This window comes from Ochlerotatus camptorhynchus, unplaced genomic scaffold, assembly GCF_037179485.1.
Source record: "Ochlerotatus camptorhynchus isolate MF236.1 unplaced genomic scaffold, CSIRO-AGI_Acam_v1.1 ptg000084l, whole genome shotgun sequence".
In the NCBI taxonomy this organism is placed as follows: Eukaryota; Metazoa; Arthropoda; class Insecta; order Diptera; family Culicidae; genus Ochlerotatus; species Ochlerotatus camptorhynchus.
This window is the reverse complement of record NW_027040574.1, coordinates 75602-96772: the sequence shown is the minus strand read 5'-3', so window position 1 is coordinate 96772 and position 21171 is coordinate 75602. Positions and strand designations below refer to the sequence as shown.

Genomic DNA, 21171 nt, shown 5'->3' with positions numbered 1-21171 from the left:
ACCCAAGCCCTTTAACTATTATCAGATGATTTTGAGATGATTTTCCTTCAGTTCATCATCTTTTAAAACCACAACAACTTGGATGCTTATCAACCTAATCTAGGAAGATTTTAATTCAATTTTTGGGAGCATAGGTGGACGTAAATCAAATGAAAGTAATAAGTTAATTGTATACTATTATTATTTATATTGAGTGATAGTTGTGGCAAGATGGTCGGTTGGAAATAAGTAAAATTTTAAGTACTACAATTCTACATCAGTAGAGTCCATCTTACAGTCCGTACACCTATGTACCTCGAGCTAAGTAGTTCATACAAATGTCCTTACAGCTCCGAGAGCATCTCCCAACTGGAGTAAGCATTGGATGTGATTCCTGTTCGCAATCGGCTTCGATCCAGTTGTGCCCTCCGCTCCACTCCCGCAGGTCGTGATCCCCGTCGTTATCGTCTGTAGTGCCTCTAGGAAACTGCCTATGACACATTCCCGCGTCCGAACGGCATCGTTGTACAGCAACTTTCGTTGCTACCGTTCTTGCACCTCCTGTTGGAAACGTTACTTGGCCTCCAGCGTTCGGCATCACAATTATGTGGCGAACAATCATCTGCTCTGAACTGTGGTGTAATTATCTTAAATTGGAACCGTATTAACTAATTTAGAATACACTAAGTATAAACTACTCTAAAACTTACCCATCGTTGAAGATAACAGCCTACAGAAACTCAAAATTCAATTTGAAAAATTAAAGTTATGTGATTTTCAACATGTCTGTCAGATACGTCGCTGTCGACTTTTTGCATTTTCAATCACAGTTTTCATACACCAAAACTGCCGTTATACGCATAAGAGTCCCACGGTGGATAAGAATTGCATAGAACATGGGACAGTTATGCATATAACGGCAGAACAGTTCATTATTAAAATGAATGATTTTCGTTATGGGCCTTCGATGATACATTTATGTCTCAGATTTAAGATTATGTTCGTTTGGTTTGGTACATTCCGGAAACAATTTTTAATTCATACAAGATTCATGTCCATTATCATCTACTTTAAAAATGATTTTCACTTTATGCTAGGTATCCTTTTCACTTGCTGCTGCTTTCATTCGAAAACAAGAAATTGGCATTTGTTAACACACCGTATCCCAAGTAACATTTCCAGTTTTATGAAGGTTCTGTAGACCATGATTTAGACTTGTAGAATGCTATAAAACCTTGATAAAACTTGTAATGTTGCTTGGGATGACTAATCATTCGATATATGGCAGGTCTTTTCTTACAGTGTAGCTGACAGGGTCGTGGATGGTAGCTGATACAGATGCCTTCGGTTGTTCGCCAGACGTAAAAGCGGTTGGAGCCTCAGAGTGCACACTTAGCAAACATTTACAAACCGCGACTAAATTGAATATCTCGGCTGCCAAACGATTTCAGTCAACATGTTATACATATGCTCAAAAGAAAAATCCTGCTTAATCGATTGGTCTCATTGGCATTGAAATCTCATTGGCCGGAGATTTTTGCGTACCGAGATAGAGGGCCGGGATCAACCCGAAATGCCACTATCTATTGACCTAATTTTACACTCAACGTATATTGCTGGAAATTGATAGTACTAAGTATATATAGTGTTAAGACACCATATACGCCCTCAGGGAAACTCTAGTGGCCTAAAAGCAAGGTTGCAAAGACTCACTTCAGCTAAAACAATGTTTTTCTAAATTATGAAATAATTAGATGCCATGATCAAATTTTGAATTGGTAGGATACAAGAAGAGGTTGCAAAGAATGTGTTTGACATATTAAACCTGTTTATTTCACTTCATGAGAGTCTTAATCAGCGATTTTTCACAAACTCACTCACTCACTCACTCACTCACTAAGCGATCAGAAAATCGCTGATTGTGACTCATAGAAAGCAAAATTTACAGGTTTTATGTTTCCAACGCATACTTTGTAACCTCTTCTTGTAAGTTACAAGTAAAACATGCCATCATACCATCTTTTGGTTTTATTATTCCGAAAAACATTATTTTAGCTGAAATGAGTCTTTGCAACCTTGCCTAAAAGAGGATCCGGAACGACCGAAAGAGTTGCCAAATATATAAAAAAAAAATGTCCTAGAACATTGTGATTTTTTCTATGTTGTTCAGAATTTACACAAAAATTTAAATTCTTTATTAAATATGCTTTGATCTCATGATTCTGAACAAACATAGAAAAATCGCAAGGTTCTAGGACAATTTTTATAATGTGGCTACTTTATCGGTCAATCCAGATTATCCGGAGAACCAGAATATGGCCACTATACCCCAAAATATAGTTTCCATATTAAATACGCTTTGATATCTTGATTGTGAACAACATAGAACAAATCGCAAGGATCTAGGAAAATTTTTTATAATGTGCCCACTTTATCGGTCAATCCAGATTATCCGGAGAACCAGAATATAGGAACATAAAAACAGCGGATGATGATCGGAACAGATGAGGAAAAGTTAACCCCATCACTGGTAATTGGACGTTGAACGGGCTTCTTGAACTGCTGAGGGGACGCTGGAGCTTCTACGCGTTTCCCTTGGATCGTTTGGAGAACCTTGGAAGGCAAAATTCGTCGACGAATGCTTCTCCCGTCGAGTGGTAGGATCCAAGCGGATACTGAACATATTCGGAAGAGGACGATGTCCCAGTACTCGGTATTCTCTCCAAGCTACTTGAGGACGTTGACGTTGGCTTCAAACTAGCGAATGAAGGTCAGCTGCAGGCACGAGTTTGAGTGCTTACTTACTTATTCTGGTCCGACATCCCTCAGGATTTCACCTGCATCACAATGTTACGCTTATTCGCTCGGCTGTGACTGCTTGTCTCCAATTTCTTGACCGTCCCACACTTCCAAGATCCTGCTCCACTTGGTATAACCACCTTGCTCGCTGTGCTCCTCTTCGTCTTGTACCGGCCGGATTTGAGGCAAATACCATTTTTGCGGGATCGTTGTCTGGCATTCTTAAAACGTGTCCCGCCCATCGTACCCGTCCAGCTTTCGAAATTGTCTGGATACAGGGTTCGCCATAGAGTTGTGCCAGCTCGTGGTTCACATGCCCCGCCAAAGATGGTCCTAAGCACTCGTCGTTCGAAAACACCCAGTGCTTGCAGGTCCTCCTCGAGCATCGTCCACGTCTCGTGCCCGTAGAGAACTACCGGTCTTATCAGCGTATTGTACATGGTACATTTAGTACGGAGGTGAAGTTTACCCGACCTCAGGGTCTTGTGGAGTTCATAGTAAGCACGACTTCCGGCAATAATACGCTGACGAATTTCTTTGGTGCAGTTGTTATCCGACGTCACCAATGATCCGAGGTACACAAATTCATCCACCACCTCGAACTCATCTCCGTCGATTGTCACACTGCTGCCTATGCCACTGCTGCCGCGCTCGGTTCTTCCAGCTAACAGATACGTTGTCTTGGACGTATTCACCTTTAATCCAGCCTTCTCTGCTTCCCGTTTCAGCCTGGTGTTTTGCTCCGCCACGGCCTGATACGTTCTTCCGAAGCAGATGAACTGGCTGGATTAATTGAAAATCGTGCCCTGCATGTTAAAGCCCCCACGTTTCATAACACCTTCTAGCGCAATGTTGAACAGGAGGCAGGAAAGACCATCGCCTTGTCAAAGTCCTTTGCGAGTTTCAAACGGGTCCGATAACGCACACGATATCTTCACGCAGCACTGTACACCATCCATCGTAGCCCTGATCAGACTGGTCAGCTTCCCGGGAAAACCGTTCTCGTCCATAATCTTCCATAGCTCTTTACGGTCAATAGTATCATAGGCAGACTTGATCTGCCGCAACGTAAAGATTGGGTCCGTTGTCGAACGCCCGTCCACAAAACCGGCTTGATAACTTCCCACAAATCTGCTTGCTAGCGGCGATAAACGGCGAAAGATGATCTTTGAGTGTAGGGAACTCGAAAAGGGCGTCGATGTAGGACTGCTTTAAGCGAGCAAAATTCTAGAAGTGGTCCACCAGCAAATTTCAAGCGACGGGATAATTATTTACGCTAATCGGAGTGGTTTGTACCAGTTTTAGAGCGTCGCAAGCCAAAAACAACCGAAGGTAGTAACATATCACAACGTTGGACAATTCGAACGAAGAATGAACCAGCGAAACGAAGAGGTCGTGAAAGTTTGTTTTTTTTTTAATAATTACTTTATTTGTACAGGCTCAATCGAATAAACATTACAGAGCCGAGTTATCCTTTCCGTTATACATTATTACTGTCTTAAATTTAAAGTTAAAGGAACTGGACCGAGTACTCGCGGTTGTCTCAAGGTTAGTGGAGATTTACAATTTTTTGGATGGGAAAAGGGAAGAAGGAGGTTTGAAATGTGGTTAACGATACAACTATTTAATTAATCCTAAAGCATGAAATTATTTCTATTCATCTTGAAAACAAACATTGAAAAAAAAAACCCACACGTACAAAATACAAACTAAACACAAGGTTAATGAAACTTACAATCTAAGGTTAATATTCTTAAAGTAAACATATATGAGTTTCATAAACTCCAGATCGCGTCTAGCCAAAATATCCTGAACTGGAACATTAGGTTGTCCACCTCGAGCTCGAAGGGAATCATAAAAATGTGATCTGACTCCACGATACTCCGCACAAGACCAAAGGATGTGATCAGCGTCCTGGTAACCTTGTCCACATTCACAGAGATTGCTGTCTCCCAACCCCACACGGAACAAGTGAGCGTTTAGACAATAGTGATTGGACATGAGACGAGACATCACGCGTATGAAGTCTCGACTCAAGTCCAACCCTTTGAACCATGCAAACTTCGACACCTTAGGGATAATTGAATGTAGCCATCGTCCCAAGCTCCCTTCACTCCATTGATGTTGCCAGCTAACGAGCGACTGCTGACGATAAATAGAGAAAAATTCACTATAGGCGATCTGTCGATCATAAATGTCGCCTTCCATAGCGCCCACCTTCGCAAGTGAATCCGCCTTCTCATTGCCCAAAATTGAGCAATGCGAAGGGACCCACGCGAAGGTGATGATGAAAGAGCGCACGGATGAAGCACTAAGCAGCTCTCGTATTTTCAAGAGAAAAATACGAGAGGGGCTTTACCAGCCTAATGGAACGGATAGCCTCGACAGAACTGAGACTATCCGTAAAAATAAAGTAGTGGTCTGGAAGAAGTCAAGCAATAGTTTCCAAAGTGTAGTGAATTGCTGCCAGTTCAGCCACATAGACAGAACAAGGAGCTTAAAGTTTTCGAGAGGCGCTATGAAATTCATTAGATACACCAAAACCAGCGGACTCCTCTATTAGAGATCCATCTGTGAAAAACGTTCTTGCAGAATCAACATGGCAAAACTTTGCAGAGTATAATGACGGAGCAATCATAGGACGATGATGCTCTGGAATTCCGCGGATTTCCTGCGTCATAGATAAATCAAAATTCAAGGTCATGAAAATTGTCACGTCAGTTAAGCGCACGTGGGATGAAGAAGAAGAAGCAGGGAATTGTGAGCTCGAATTATAAGTGTTTTATTCATGGATATTAAGAAGCCCTTCACCCAATAGTACGCCCATCTCGAAGTCAGTCCGCTGCTTCCGCTGCTGATCGATCGTGACTTCGTCGAGCGATTCGAGCTCCAACTGGACCTGCTTTAAGTCAGTCCACAAGGTGTCGAGATTCTCCAGGCGTACTGGAATCTCACATGCACCGGTTTCCTCGTCTTTTGAAGCGACAAAGGCCTTGATGAGGCTCCTTTGCCTCGTCCTGAGCCCTTTGATACGTCGGTCGGGTGGACATGATGAGCGTTGAGCAGGGTCTGTAATACGGAGGACCGCGTAGCTCACACGCGAAAGTGAATATGAAATGGAAAGTCGATTACTTTTGAAAGGCAATCAAATGCCTTGTATAATTAATTAGTGCAGCAACAGCGATGGAAAAATCCAGTACACCGCCGTGGATCTCCAGAAAGTAGCAATGGATGGTGAAATCAAAAAAACCACGGGGTCCTTTGTACTTCGTCTTGCAAAGTGCAATGCTGGTTCGCTTCACCACCGGAAGGATCCAGAACGGACGGAGAGTCGACGGCCGATCCGGTTTGAAGGACCAAATGTTAACTCAGTTGGTTGTTGTTGTTGTTGTTGTTCTTTATTAGCGACCGTTTAACCATTTGGTCGTTCGGGTCGTTTTTGATAAATTACAGTTTAAAGCTTAAAAATAAGTATTTGAATTTATCACTTCTTAACCTATTTCCGGTTGCCTTCTTGGATCTGGTCATGGTCGGGTCTTCCTTAATTAAACGTTGAGGACTGTTACAGATTTGGCAGCTTTGAGTGCTGCTTTCTTCCATTGTTTCCTTAGTATGTTGATGATACCGATGATTAGCTGGATTGACACTATGACGAGGATAAGTGAGAGCTTCCAGTTGTGGTCTTCTAGGTATCCCGTATCCTGGTCACCGTTTTGGGTGGTATCTTTGCTGTCTGCGTTTCCCATTGTATGAGTGCTGGATGTATGGTTGTACTGTAGTTGAACCGTGGATGATTTGAATATGACTGTTGCTTGATTGCCATTTGTCGGCTTTATAAGTATTGCATTTTGATGACAGGTCTCTTTGGTGTGTAACTAATGAAGACTTCCACCCGTTGCCGGGACGGCCGTCTTTACTAGTTTGCCGGACTAGCTCACCAAATAATAAAACTCAGGGTCGGCACAAAACCACGCTAGGAAAAGACTCAAGGCGAAACACTCCAACTATCGTAAAGGAAACCACACTAGATCGATTTCTTTGGTGCATGCAAAAGATGTTCGCGACCCAAGCAAATTAGATTGAATTTTAAACTTTTAAAAATTTATTCAAAATGGAATTGGAACTTTTTTGGACACTTTTGACTCACTGTTCTCTCGTTGATGCTGCTCACTGCTACCGCTGCCTCGTTGGTGGTGCACCACGTGGATCGCTGACCTCGTTCCCGCGCTCGGCCGACCGCCTAACACGCCTCTTCGATGAAACCGCTAGCTTCTTCGCACTTTCCGATGGTACGGTGCGTTGATGGAGCTTTTGGAGAGGACCGTATGGTGACAGACGGTCCGTTCGACAGCCTGGGAAGCGGTCTAGCGTGGATAGCACTCCGGAACTATTTGGCTTCTGACCGGTAGCTACAAACTATCACTGCACGCTCTTCAACACGTGTCGTTTAGAAAAATGTCCAAAAGATTCACAGGACCACTTTCTAAGTTTGCGGAACACGGTTGGAATTGGGCACAACGTGACTCGAACGCGAGAACACTCCTTCACGTTTAGCGACCGATCAAAGGTAATGCGGCAAAAGAACTTCTGTTCTGAATTTTTTTAGAAAATTTTGTCGAACTTTTGAAACACTCCGTATAACTTCACTTCCCAGGATTAAGAGACTTTTGTGGGGGTGAAGTGAGCTTATATAGCTTTGCCAAGATAAGTTAGGTAGCATTCCAACTCATCGTACAATCATCACGCCATCCTCGATCGCCTGAGTCTGCGCGCCTTCGGCTCACTTCGTGCGTTCGAGCAGTTGGGTTCGAGTATCGGCAGCCCGGTCGAATTCGAACATGCGAGTCGCCCTAACACTACCTAGATTTTAGATGGCCCTAGCTGCTTCTACAATGCTCAAAAGAGATACAATCCGTCTCATTTGGCAGCACATCCCATATTTTTGCACCATGCTAGTCTTCTGAAATTGTTTTTTTTTCAGGACAGCGTGACAACGAATTATATCCTCTTTCCGCATGATAATTTCAAAATTTAATTTAATTTCATTTATTGCATTTAATCGTCTTTTTCTTTATATAATTCAAACTTTCTTTGCATGATTATTTACATTTACTGACAATATTCCTGTAGATCTTAGTTCAAATTTCTCACCAAGCCATCATTTCTAGGTGGAAGGTTACAGGTGGTGAATTTTGTTGCGTTCTATTTGTGTTGAATGAGCATAGGTTCGATGTTGATTGTGGTTGTTTATATTAGCGTATGGATTTTGCTATCCTTCAAGAACTTGATTGTTTTTTTCTATGGAATTTGCATCGTCTCCTAGTATTTCATGTAAAGAGGAGCCCAGGTGATTGGTTTTTCTTTCTGCGTCGTAGCGGGGACAATCGATTAATATATGCTGAACGGTAATTGGTATTCCAGAAGATAGACATATTTCCGGATCTTCTTTTCTTGCAAGGTGGCCATGAGTTAATTTGGTATGTCCAATTCTTAGCCTTGTTATGATTCGGCTTGCATATCGATCTTTATTGTATGAGGTGCTCCATTTCGAAATGGTGTTCTTGATTTGCCTGAGCTTGCTGTTGTTCATGAACCATTTGTTTTGCCAAGCTTGGTTTATATGTTCGTCAACCATTCGTTTGAAATCTGCGAATGGTGTGTAAACATAGCCCCGTCTGTTTTCTCGTTGCCCGTGATGTTGACGTGAGCTGGGACCCAACAAAGTTCAATGTTTCTGTGAGTTTCTTGTAGGATCGATTTGATTTTCAAAATCCATGGGTGATTACAGTTGTTGTTAGCGACAGCTTCCAGTACGCTTTTTGAGTCGCTAAATATTACATTTAGACCTGCTGTGCAGTTTTCTAGCGCTTTGATAATTGCATACGCTTCGGCACTGCATATGGATAAATGTGAGGGGAGACATATTGATGTATTAACGTTGTTAGAATGTATTCCACATCCAACTCCTTCGTCCATTTTTGATCACGTCGTTGGTTTGATGACCTATGCAAAAGCCAAATTGGTCTTTACCCAAAACTTTATTTTTCTCAAGATGAGCCATGAGTCGTCTGTTTACCATTCGCTCGAGCAGTTTAAGAATGCAGCTTGAAAGACATATCGGTCTTAAGTTGTCTGGAGTGTTGGGAAATTTTCCGGGTTTCGGTATTGGAACCAGTATAGATTTTCTCCAAATTTTCGGGAACGGACCGTTCTTCCAAATATTGTTGTAGGCTTCTTATAGTTTCCGCTTGATGTAGAACGGTAGATGCTGAAGCATAGAGTTGTGAATTTCATCAGGTCCGGGTGATGTTCCCGTGAGTCTATCTAGCTGGAATAATAATTCGGTCATGGAGAATCTTGGAGTCCATCGTTTTTTTTTTTAAATATGATTGGGATTTTTTCTTCCTTCTGTTTTTTTTTTCTGTAAGAATTGGTGTGGATACGCTTCGTTCGAGGATTCTTTGTAGAAATGATCTGATCTGGCCGATGATGAACTTTTTTTTATATGGCGCGAATTTTATTCCAGATGTCTTTTATTGGTGTGTCTTTATTTATTGGGGATGCATATTGTTCCCATGATTTCCGTTTTTCTTCTTCAATGATTTTCCTTGCATTGTTTCTGGCCTTATGAATTTCGTTTAGTATAGCTGGGTAAGAAGGATCGTTGGGGTGACATTTTTGTTTTTTCCTAAGTGTTTTTCGTCTAAGTTTGATTGCTTCTGCTATGTTTTGGTTCCACCATGGAACGGTTTTTTGGGAGACTTCAGTAGATGTTTTTGGTATTGCCGATGAAGCTGCAGATTTAATTGCGTCTGTTGATTCTTCTATTGTGTATGATTGATGTGATTTGATTGATTCTTCAAGCTTAGCTTCAAATATGTTCCAGTTTGCTTCGTGCATTTTCCACCTGGCTGGTCTTGATCTTTTGGAAGATATGGTGGTACCAATTAGAATTGGAAAGTGGTCACTACCGTGTTGGTCCTCGTGGATTGACCAGTTAATTCTGCTGATCATAGAGTAAGGTCAATACATGTCGATGCGTTTGCCGAATGTATGAAAGTTGGGCTGCCGTCATTCAGTAGCATAAGCTCTTGTTCCTGTATTATTTCGGCGATCATTTTTCCTCTGCAATCATCTCTATTTGATCCCCATAGACTATGGTTAGCGTTGAAGTTTCCCGATACAATAAATGGCTTGGGGATAAGGTTAATTATATTCTCAAGTTCTTTTTTGTTAATTATCTGATTTGGTGACAGATATATGCTGCAGAGAGTCATTTTTCGAGGTAGGTTGATTTCTATAGCTATTGCTTCAAGACTTGTGTTAAGTTGAATTTTTGAGTATTTTATTCCATGTTTGATTGCAATAGAAACTCCACCTTGTCCTGAAGGACGGTGGCAGAATAAGGTATCGTAACCAGGAATTGAGTGTTCGTTTGACCTGTTTGTTCTTGTTTCTTGTAGACTGATAAGAGATGTCTTGTACTCATTAATCAATATCCGTAATTCTGCGTTTTTTTTCTGACGCCATAACTATTCCATTGAATAATTTCGGTTGATTTTCGGTTTGCTGTTGGATCCATTCTAGTTGTTTTGATGACGTTTATTTGGTTTAGGGTTGCATCTCATCATCGCCAACCTCTCGCGAGCTGACATCCGATTCTGAGTTCCTGGTGTGTTTTCCTGATGGTTTGTATCCGTAGAGTTTCAGTGTGTTCTCCAGTTTGGAATAATTGTCTTTGAGAATTTTGAGCTCCTTTTCTGCCGTTTTTCTTTTTTGGTTTTTCTTCTCTGTAGGCATTAACTGCCTGTTCAAACTGGTTTTGCATTTCCATGAGCTTATTTTCCATCTCCTTCATTTTTTGTTCGAACTGTTTCTGCAGATCTAACCTTAGTGTTTCCGCGTAGGATTTCTTTTCTTCATTTAATTGTTTGATCTTCACATCAAATTGTTGGGTTATTGCACTTTTAATGGAATCTGAATACGTGATTTTATTTTCGCTTTCCACTATTTTTCTAGCTTCCCAAAAGTTAATATTTCTGTCCACTTTCACTTTGGTTATAGCTTCTTCTTTCTTGAATGCTGGGCACCCTTTGAAGAATGCTCCATGAGAATCGCCACAGTTAACACATTTTTCTGCATTTTCACAGATTTCAAGGAATGCCTCACCGCATTTGTTACAGATTTTTCACTGTTACAGTTTTTTTTTCCGATATGCCCGAACTTATAGCACACGAAGCACCTCAAATGGTTTCGGATACAACGGTCTTGTTTCCAACAGAATGTACCCAATTTTTACTTCTTTAGGTGGAACCGTACCCTTGATAGTGAGGACAAAAATTCCAGTGGGAGTTATGTTCTCATCGCGTCCTTTCATAATCTGCCGAACTTCAGTTATTCCTGTTTTCGATGGGTCTTCGAGTAAGTCTTGGTCACTGTCAAACTTTATGTCCTGTCAAAAAACCACTACTTTGCACGAGTTAAGAGTTTTGTGCTCGTACACTTTGGTGGAAATTCCTTGAGCCAGCTTTTCGATTTCAGCCAGGTTTCTTTCACTTTTAACGTGGACGAGAATTTTCCCGTCTTTCGTTTTTTTTTTGCGCTTGCTACTTCCCCGCAGTAGGCTTTAATTGTTTTATCGACGAGAATCGGAGAGACTCCGTGGAAGGATTTACCCTCCTCTCCCCTTTCCATAACTAAAATATTTCCACCACCTCCACCAGAGGTTTCCCCCAGCCGGGGGAAACTAGAATTATTCATCTGGTAAATTTAAACCACTGCTTTAGGTGAATAATTATACACCGGGTTTATTGACACTCGCGATTTGATGACTTATCACTTTGGCCGTTCGACCGCGCGTGTAATGTGACACCACTCGAGGGTATTTAATTGAACACAAGCGAATTAAAAACAGCGACTGTACTGAACCGTGGTCAAGCTAATACTGAACTCAGTTGGTGGCGTAAAAGCGTTTCTGTGCTAAATTTGGATTTCCGGGCACTACCGAGCACAACGGGATTAATTGTATTCTTTTTAGGCACTTTGGTGGCATTTATTGAATGGTAGCTCAAACGTAGATAATGGCCTTAATTTTATTTAATATCCACTAATTTAAACTACACTAATTAATGCATTACTAAACAACTAAACTACAATTCAAAATACACATAAATTCAATTCACTTTCACTTTCTTCGTTTGTTTTGATCTGCTGGTTCACTGATGACGATGGTGGTCGATGATGACGTTGAGTTATCCACACGAACACAGGCATAACATTTTATAACGGCACAAAAGCTTTTGTAAACAAACTTTTTAAGGCCCTTTACACGCGAATCGAAGTACGCTCACGCAAACCAACAACATCATCGGATAGGGGCAACTCTCACCTTTTCGAAAGTGGTATTGGTTTGCGTGGGCGTACTTTGGTTCGCGTGTAAAGCGCCTTAACAAGTTTGTTTACAAAAGCTTTTGTGCCGTTATCAAATGTTATGCCTGAACAGAGAACGAGCACGATGACAAGTCGGCCTTTTATAGAGGGTTTCTTCATTTTGGCAAAGTAGGCCAGATAGAGCAAGCAAGACGATGCACTTTCGGCCATAAGTTAGATGGTGCTGTCGGTCGATGCAGGAGGGGCGCTCATTTTTAAAAGAAGAACATTTCTCCACGCGTAAAATCAATACTTTCGTGGTGTTCTTAGACACTCGAATTAAAGTTGCTAAGGATGGCTGCAGGATCTTTCTACGCAGTAAATCGCTCATCAAATTGTGAGAAGACGAACGTTAGCTGTAGAAATCATTCGTACATACGCCAACCGTTGATTGACGTTCCGTTTGCTGATGCATTCCACAAAGAAACTCACCGTCAATCACCCGCTGAAACAAATCCAATGAATTACTTCCAGAGCCATCAAAGGGACAGGAAAAAAAAAAACTTTCTGATTCCATCAAGCCGTGCCTCCGATGTGCAAAGTTCGTACATTATATCAAGTAGTACTGCCAGCAAGTGTACGAACCTACTTAGGGAAAACGTGTGTAACAGTCGGAAAGCAGATTGCGTCAAGATTTATATCAGTCAGCTCGGAGTTTCGGTATCCCCTGGCAAGTCAAGAAATAACAACCAAAGCTTCTTACGTTACAACCCCCTTCCATTCTTTGGAAGCAAGCTTCGCCCGGGAAAGGGCAAAATGGAGGGAGGACGGTTGGCATCCGATACCCAATTTATCTGCAATTTGAGAAAAGTGTTTCACATTACACCCAGACCCAGTCATCCAACGATCGCATGTCTTTTGCGGGGTATGAGTCACATTTCATGCTTTCTTACACCTAGATTTTCGTTTCGGATGTTTCCCTTACACAATTTGCGTGGGGTTGAGTATGACTAAGCCCATCATAAATATGACACATACACGCAACTGGAAACTCTTCCTTCAATCCCTGGAAGAGTGCGACTGTTGATTGCGCTCACGAGCCGGATGAGGGTGCTTGAATTTTTCGGTTGAAGTAGGTCGTATTTCGAGGGGAGTTGAATTTTTGGGACGAATTTTTCGAGCTGAGCAGCGACTGTTCATGCAAGCGTAATATGTGAGTTATCTCAGATGGAAGGGGGATGTAATTGGAGCAGAATTTACTTTGGAATACTTTTCCAGACTAACTCAAACTCATTTCCCCATCCAAGAAAAAAAAATGGCTACCATCCATGTTTGGGAGAGCCACATGTGGCGACAACTGAGTGAATTTTATTGCTATTACCATCAGCAATCAGACGGAGAAGGGAAACAGCTTGAAAAATCACCACGGGGCACCCCTGACCAGGCCGATAAAATTAAGTACCATTCCTATCGCCTCAGTTTGTCCTTCTCGTCCTCGCCGCCTTCATCGATCCACTCCCACACCCGAACGGGAAACAAAGACCCAAGACGGATATAATGAGGCCATCTGCGAGGGATAGCGGTTCCAACATCGTCATCGTTGCCTCCAGTCAAATGCCGAAAAATCCCCCGCCCCCAGGATCCGCAGAACGAAAGTGAGCAAAAAACATGAACATGACACTAAATGCTCCGACTGAAGAAATTGATATAAATTGCCTTTTATCTTGTCGCGACCCTTCTCCAATCCTCCTCCACACCTCGCCCCCCTCTGGCTCTAACTTCGTACAAAGAATGAAGGAGATTTCGCCGTCGCCGATGTGATTCGCTTGATGGAGCTGATCTTGGCTTTTGCTTGCCTCATGGACCGACACGCTGATGCAGCATCCAGCTTCGGCGAACATGATTCGGGGCCGCTACATGGGCCGGCGATGTGTGATTCTTGGATTCGATTTTCTGACGCGTCGTTTTTATCTGCTACCTACGTGTAGGAGGAATTCTTTTTGCGGAGAGTTTCTGGGAAGCTTTCCGAGCTGTTTCTTCGAGCGTGATGTTTGAAATTGAAATGTTACATACTTTCCTGGTAGGTTTATTGCAGGGATGATGATTTATTCGGAATGTAATGAATTTTTGGGAAATTAGACGTGCTTGCGAGCTCTAACGGTGATGATTTGGTGTTTGGAAGTGTTATTTTAAATTTGACGAGGACGATCCTTAGACACAGGCATATGATTTTCCAAAGAGTTTTATTCCTATCTCTTACATAGTGCCCAACGAAAGTGCTAAGACAACCCAACTAACATTTTCAGCTTTGTAAGCCAACTTTTCCAGCGTTGTGCTGTAAAGTAGCTGAAAAGAAGCTGCAGATACAGCTACAAGCAAAAGCTAGCAAAATAGTTTTGGAGAGCGTTTACTCAACTTTCTCACAACCATTATTCAATTTGTCAGTCGCACTGAATAAGATAAGCCAATAAACGCTAATGTCACTTCTATACATACACTAATCAACTTTCAACTGTATTAGAGCAACTTTGGAAGCATTTTCACAGTCAACTAGGTTTATTTTTAGACGTGTGCAGTTTTACAGCTTTTACTCTGCTCTTTTATAACTAGCCGAGAAAAGTGATTCGTGTGACTTTTACTTTACTTTTACTTTACTTTTACTTTACTTTTACTTTACTTTTACTTTACTTTTACTTTACTTTTACTTTACTTTTACTTTACTTTTACTTTACTTTTACTTTACTTTTACTTTACTTTTACTTTACTTTTACTTTACTTTTACTTTTACTTTACTTTTACTTTACTTTTACTTTACTTTTACTTTACTTTTACTTTACTTTTACTTTACTTTTACTTTACTTTTACTTTTACTTTACTTTTACTTTACTTTTACTTTACTTTTACTTTACTATTATTTTACTTTTACTTGACTTTTACTTTACTTTTACTTTACTTTTACTTTACTTTTACTTTACTTTTACTTTACTTTTACTTTACTTTTACTTTACTTTTACTTTACTTTACTTTACTTTTACTTTACTTTTACTTTACTTTTACTTTACTTTAACTTTACTTTTACTTTACTTTTACTTTACTTTTACTTTACTTTTACTTTACTTTTACTTTACTTTTACTTTACTTTTACTGTACTTTTACTTTACTTTTACTTTACTTTTACTTTACTTTTACTTTACTTTTACTTTACTTTTCTTTACTTTTACTTTACTTTTACTTTACTTTTACTTTACTTTTACTTTACTTTTACTTTACTTTTACTTTACTTTTACTTTACTTTTACTTTACTTTTACTTTACTTTTACTTTACTTTTACTTTACTTTTACTTTACTTTTACTTTACTTTTACTTTACTTTTACTTTACTTTTACTTTACTTTTACTTTACTTCTACTTTACTTTTACTTTACTTTTACTTTACTTTTACTTTACTTTTACTTTACTTTTACTTTACTTTTACTTTACTTTTACTTTACTTTTACTTTACTTTTACTTTACTTTTACTTTACTTTTACTTTACTTTTACTTTACTTTTACTTTACTTTTACTTTACTTTTACTTTACTTTTACTTTACTTTTACTTTACTTTTACTTTACTTTTACTTTACTTTTACTTTACTTTTACTTTACTTTTACTTTACTTTTACTTTACTTTTACTTAAAATTGCTTTTTTTTACTCTAATTTTTCAGATTTTTTTTCAAAATCTACCGGAATTTTCCTGAAGTTAATTGTACTTTCTTGAAATTCTTCGGTCTATGCTTTTTTCCAGAAGTTTTTTACGCAGACTTTCTTGAAGCTCATAGAACTTCCTTTAAAATATCTCAAAAACCCTGGACTCCCCTGAACTTGCCAGGAGTTTTCATGAAGTATCTTTAATGTTCAAGAAATTCACGGAGCTTCTCTTACGTTTCAAAAATTTTACTGATATTGATGGAACTTCTCTGAAGACCTCATATTTCTCCATACAAATTTTGGTGCAATTCTGAAATCCTCGGAATGCTCTAAAATGTTTTGACACGTTTTGAAAGTTCCAGCAATTAATTAACGGAGCTGCTTAGAACACATGGAACATCCCTGAAACAAAATAAAATACAGTTCTCTAGACTTCCCCGAAATTCACGAAACTTCAAATAGTTTCTCAATATTTACCTGAAACTCAAGGTGCTGTCCTGAATTTATAGGATTAGTACTTCTGAGTTTCCTATCCCAAAAAACTACAGATCTGTAAACTTCCCCAAAAGTATGTTCTTTCCTGAGGTTTTTGGAAATGGCGTTAAGATCTCTGAATTTCCCTGAAGATCACTAGATTTCTTGAAAATTTCCGCAATTCTCCTCTGATCTAATCGAACTACTTAAAAAAAATACTGTAGATTCATTGAAACTGATGGCTGCACCTTAACGTTAAACCTTACAAGCTCAACATTTTACAGAAGTTTCCTTAACAACCCCCGAATCTGTTCGTGAAACTTTCCCGAAGTCCTCGCTATTTTGTTTCAGAAATTAATAAAACTGCTCTAAAGATCTCTTAACTTCCCAACGTTTTCTGAACCCTCAGTGAAGTTTCCGATTTTTTTTCTTAAGTTCTCTCAACATCTCTGATGCTTTCTTCTTCTTTTTCTTCTTCTTCTTCTTCTTCGATTTCCAAGCTTATTGCGTGCTCTCATCTTAATGTTCTAGATGCACTTCCACAGTTATTAATTGAGAGCATTCATGGCTGTACCATTTTTGCATTAGTATAATTGTGTGGCAAGTCCAATCATACTTCTATGCCCAGGGAAGTCGAGAAATTTTCCAACCCAAAAAAGTCCTTAACCGGACCGAGAATTGAACTCAGCCAGCGAGAATCCAGCATTGTCTTGCTTTGTAGCTGCGCATTTACCGACTGAGCTAAGGGAGGCCCCGATGTTCTCAGTAATGTTTAGACCTTCTTGTTTCTCACTGCTTTCCTAGGTTCAATCGAAGACTACAAATCAATAAGACTGGCAACAGTTCCTTTTTCCCATACAAATGTCAAACGTCACTGATAACAGTGCCTCTGTCAATCAAAGTGGAACTTTTAAGCACAAGTGTTAGTGAGACTGCTCATAAACAGTGACTGTGTGTGTGACCTAATGTCATCGAAACGAATAATCATAACACGGTATACGTTGTTTTTGTTTTGCGCTACAAAATTTCACGGCAATTTGTATCCTAATCCCAGCAAGCCAATGGTTTTCCAACTCCAAACCGAAAAACTTGTCATGGTGTCAAAAATAAGAAAGAAACGGTACCTACATCACGATCCAACGGAAGGCGTAGCAGGATCTAATGTTGGAGAAAATGAAAGGTTGAAGGACTACGATCCCAAACGGTACGTATTGATAAAGAATATATTTCCATGAAACCACCGGATAGGGTAAACGCTCCTATAGTTGCGGTACGTTAGAAGCGTTAGGTTCCTATAGTTGTGTATTGAATCTCCATGCACAACTATAGGAACCTAAGGCTTCTAACGTACCGCAACTATAGGAGCGTTTCCCCTAGTGATCCTCTGTATGCTTTAACAATTCTTGGAATCGACCAACCCCGTCTATGAGAATGATAACAACAGTGTCGGATTGGCCAGTTACATTCAAATGGTCAGCGAGTACTGTGCCAAGTTACCAAACGTCACAACTTAACCAAAGGCCGCGGAAAATTTTGTGCAACTGCACGTTTGAGAAAAATCGAAATGCCGCGCGGTGTATCAAATTGACGGAATACTACAATACTAATGCACCATACGAATGCCCATAAATGCATCACTGAAGGGCTTAGGAAAAGTGGAAGATAATTCTGAGATAGCAAATTAATGAACAAGGAAAGTCCCACCATCATTGTGAATGGCATCATTACCATACTCGATGAACATTTCAAATGGTCCTATCTGCTTTGATCGATTCTCTTCATCGACTTTCTCTTTTGATAACCATGCCTACGCAAATGCATTTGGTGCTAATTTTGCCACACAGTTTGATAGCAGCAGTTCAAATCTTGTGCTTAGAACGTTGAACACAGCAGGGAATGCTTTTGAAGTTGAGTTATTAATGGAAGAGAAAGTCGATGAAAAGAATCGTTCAATGCAAATAGGACCTTTTGAAATGTTTATCTAGCATAGTTTTAATTTTCAAAACAAATCTACTTACGGATCTGTTCAATTTCAGCTGAAATTTTACTCGTTGTTAGCGAAGAAAAAAACGTTTAACTTTTTACGACAATCATAAAAAAAAACAATAATTGACAGCTATTTATTCCTACCTATGTGTGTGAATGCACTCGTGAATTAACACACACTACCATACACAGGTTCCACTTTTGCTCAGAAGAGGCGTTGCCGTTACTGTCTCCTGATTTTTGGCAGAGTTGCCAGTCTTCTTGATTTGTAGTCTTCGGTTCAATGGAACTGCTCTAAGGTTCTCAAAATGCATCCTGAAAATCGTGGCCTGAGTTCTCAAAACTGTTCGAACTACTTATCGAGGCTAGGATCTTATAACTCAAGTTAAGATTTGGTAACTTCTGTTAAGTTTCAGCAATTTTCCTGAATCCCTTTTACTTTTACTATCGACCCCACTAACACAAACAACAATCCTTCCCGTGGTGTAGTATAGCGTGAAGCGTTGTCTATAATTCAGTCCTTCATTTAGTCACACTAAAGTTGTTGTTACTTGCTGAAAAACAGGTGGTGTTGCTTGGGATTTGATGTAAGAATTTGCAAATTATTCTGAAGTCAAATAATCTGTACAAAGTAATAATAACTCATTCTTCTTCTTCCTTGTATTTTCAGGTATGCACCGATTTTACGTTCACTCAAAAACAGGTTCTTACATTCTAAGGCATCGTTGTTATTCAGGTGAGCTAAATAATGAGTGTTGCATGATCAATACAATTTTCAAAATTTATCAAACTTTTGTAAGAGTAAGAGGTGGGATCATCATCATATTAAATCGAACATGCACAACTGTTACCCATTTTAAATTGCATAATATTTTGTTCAACTTTCTCTTCAAAGGTGAAGTGATACTATTATCAAAAGGCACATGCTCAAATCAAAGAAATGAAGAATCGTTCTCAAAACCTTTAGCGGATAATCTGATTTGTCGAATTCATTTGTTTGTGGTCTTGGTCGAATCCAACAGCAGCCATAAAATTCTCCCCATTTCCATCACACAGCATCAGAAACAGAAACAGCACCGTGCAACTTCAACAGCGGAAGCATTTTCTTCTTGCAAACCGAATATGTATAATCAGATTCCCGTTCAACAACGTCCGGAATTTGCCTAACCACTACAAAAAAACCATTGCCATTCTCCGAAAATATGCAACACACAACCAAAGCCCGACTCCGCTGCTTGTCCGGCTCCTCACTTTCCCCATTTGTCATCCTCAGGGAATGCGAAAGAGTTCAGGTTCGATGCATTCACAGTCGCAGTCCCAGTCCCAGTCCCAGCTTCAGAGACGACGACAAACAGCGGAACACTCTTCTTGCTAACCCTAAATCTGCTTTTCCTCCCGTTTTCCACCAACCGAACCGTTTCACTGTCTGCGTCGTCGTCGTCGTCGTCGTCGTCAGTAGGTTACGCATCGTTCCACGGAGCTAAGTCTTCGTCATCAGTGACATCCAACTCGCCTCTTCTTTCTCTCTCTCGTCTCATACGAAAAATCATATGAATGTGCAAGAAACAAAGTGGAAACGCTTATTTTTAGCCTCGAAACCGGCCCGAGAATTGAGGTTAAATACGAGGAAATTTGTGTGCCGCTAGGGATAGAGTTGTTCGTTTTCGGAGTTTTACGATGGACATTTTTCTTCTGAATGGAATTTACTTCTAGCGTCAGCTTGCCATTTTCGTTCCAAAATCCGTTCAATCGGATATTATTGGATTTATTTGAACATTGTTGATTGAAGAAGAAAAAATCTAATTTATTGATTTGGAAAACAAAGCAAAGTGACTTCAACTACCCCACGACAAGCCACGAACCCCAATATGTAACCAATCCATTCGAGAGGAAATGAACTATTCCGAAAGGAAAATCACTGCCAGCCGAAAATCTTTGATCTGAAAGAATTCACATTCTTTCCAGGAACTGCTGCCACCACTCGCTCCTGCCAGCAACCCATTTCGACCGACGGAACGGATACCTAACCAAGCAGAGTAGGACATCATAGAATCTTCGGTTTTTCGGCAAAAATTTCCGCTCCGGGCAAAGAAAATCAACAGAAGCACACGGAGGAATGTTTGTCGATTTTAAAACGCCGGAATGTGTGTGTATCGATCGAAGCCCGGTTCAAAGCAAGCTCCTACTGGCACCACTTGATGGCACTACACAAAGCCCAGCATGGAGGGGAAAAAGTTGGCAAATGTTTCCCCAAACGCATCCTTGCTCGTTTTGGATCGACCGCCAGTATCCGATATGTACCTACTAATGGAATTTCTCCTTGGCAAAGAGGATGTGGAAACTCCGTTCGTTGCTATTTGGTTTTGATGCTTCAGTTTCTTTTTTTTTTTGGGCTAGGAATGTGAGAAATGCGTCGTTGATTGAAAAGTTTTGTGGTTTTTCGGTGAAGATTGATTGGGTAGGATACCGAGAAATGAACGTCTAGTGTTTCATTTTTCTCGAAAAAGTGAGTTGCACACGAAATGTTCCATCACAACAGACGGGCGATCAGAATCAAATCGAACGTGCTTTTCGTCGCGTGTCATATCTTTCGGTCTCAGGGCCGTAGGTCAAACAGCTAGTGGTAGCTACCGTCCACCGTTTTCCTTGTTTTCCCAGGCAGATGATCCGGCTGAGGTTGGCCAAATAGTTATTCCGATTCTGAGCTAAATGTTTACGACGAATTCGGACCAAGTAGATGGAGAAGCCACTCAAATCTACCCAAAACCCCCCTCCAGTTTTATCTTGGCCCCCTCCAGGGATGTTGGGTGTCTGTTGTTAAACACCGGTATTTTGTCAAGTAGTTTCAAGGTTACTTTTTATGTTTAGTTATTCTT

General features: G+C 40.2%; 1 pseudogene; it reads right to left on the bottom strand.

The window, feature by feature from the left end:
* Positions 1 to 10389: 10389 nt before the first annotated feature.
* LOC135698329 (uncharacterized) lies at positions 10390 to 11538 on the bottom strand (annotated as a pseudogene).
* Between the last annotated feature and the right edge of the window lie 9633 nt (positions 11539 to 21171).